Source organism: Nannospalax galili, unplaced genomic scaffold, assembly GCF_000622305.1.
Source record: "Nannospalax galili isolate Female #2095 unplaced genomic scaffold, S.galili_v1.0 scaffold1490, whole genome shotgun sequence".
In the NCBI taxonomy this organism is placed as follows: Eukaryota; Metazoa; Chordata; class Mammalia; order Rodentia; family Spalacidae; genus Nannospalax; species Nannospalax galili.
This window is the reverse complement of record NW_008327613.1, coordinates 1-1876: the sequence shown is the minus strand read 5'-3', so window position 1 is coordinate 1876 and position 1876 is coordinate 1.

The window sequence follows — 1876 nt, the reverse complement described above, 5'->3', positions numbered from 1 at the left end:
TTGGGGAAAAAGCCAGTAAAAAAAAAACTATCCCTCATGCTCTGTGCTTCGGGTTCCTGCCCTGAGTCCCTGCCTTGGCTCCCCTTGATGCCATATGGACTTTACTTATAAGCTAAATAAACCCTTTCCTCCCCAAATTAGTTTTGGTCAGTTTTTTTGTTTGTTTGTTTGTTTTTTTGGTCTTTTTGAGACAGGGTCTCCCTGTAGCCCCAGCTGTCCTGGAACTCACTATGTAGACCAGGCTGGCCCTGAACTCACGAAGATCTGCCTGCTTCTGCCTCCTGAGTGCTGGGATTAAAGGTGTGTGCCACCAAGTCCGGCTTGGTCAGTATTTTTATCACAGCAATAGAGAAGCTAACTAGAATATGTGCATATCTAAGATTTCACAACTAACATCCAGTTACAAGAAAGATCATGTGACATTTGTCACTGAGTTTGAACTATCTTACTCAGGATGACTGTTTCTAGTTCATTTGCCTGTGGATTTCATCTTTTTAAGAGCTGAATAATAGTCCATTGTGTATATGTATCACACGTTTATTATTTATTCATCAGTTGGTGGACATATAGGTTCTTTCCCATTTCTGGCTATGATGAAAAGGGCAGCAATGAACATGGACGACCAGGTATTTCTGTGGTAGAGTATAGAGGCTTTTGGGTTTATGCCCAAGAGTGATATGCCTGGGCCATATGGTAGGTCAATTTTGAGCTCTTTGAGGAAATGCGGCACTGATTCCCATTGTGGCTGTACCAGTTTGCACTCCCACCAACAGTGGACGAGAGTTCCCCTTTATCCACATCCATGCCAGCATTTGCAGTTGTTTGTTTTTTTGATTCTGAGTGGGGAAAGACGAAATCTCAAAGTGGTTTTAATCTGCATTTCCCCAATGGCTAAAGATGTTGAACATTAAAAAAAAAAAACAAAAAAAAACCATTTCTCAGCCATTTGTGTTTTATCTTTAGAGAACTTCTTGTTCAGCTCCTTGTCCCGTTTTTAAACTTTTTGATGTATAGCTTTGTGAGTTCTTTGTGTATTCTAGATACTAACCCTCTGTCAGAGGTACAGCTGGTAAAGATTTTTTCCCATTCTGTAGGTTGTCTCTTCACTTGAATGATCATAACCTCTGATGTACCACTTTTGTTCTTGAACTGACATAGTTTGTTGCAGCTTCCAAGTAGGCCGTGGCCAAGGGAAAAACAGAGACTTGTAAAACTTCTTACAAATAAAATAGACAAAAAAAGGAGAAAGCCTAAGCAAGTGATGAACGTTTGTGTAGGTTAGTTATGATATAAAGGATGAGACAAAAATAACATACGCATAATCTTAAAGTTTTTAAGGTCATAGTTTAGTCAGCTAGTTTAAGGAACAAAATATATATCTAGTCAAGGTTTATATGAGAATGTTCAGTTTTTTACCCAAGTTTATCTACATAGCACATGGTAATTAAAAGTACCTGACTGGTGGAACTAACCTTATTGGATGTTTAACAGCCATACTTTGAGGCCTATACTAATCTGGTCAGAGGGACTTAAAGGACAGTTTTTGCCCCTTGCCCTCTAAGGTCGACTAAGTTCCAGGGGTCTATGGAGCATCTCTCAAAATTTCCTGTTAACTGTGGTGAGTCACCTGTCCTCTTGTTCCAGGGATGCCATGGAGACCCCACGAGATGGACTTGAACCAGTGTCCAGTCTACAAAGAGGAGGGTCAACTCAGAGGAAACATCTCATCCATGCTTCCAAGTGAACCTAGACATGGTCAAGCAGAACCTTTGATTTATCTTCACACAGATGGAACTGGTAAAAGAAAGGAGACAGAAGCTCCTCCCAAGCCCATGTAACCCCTGAGGAACAGTTCCTCAAACAACCTTAAGTATAA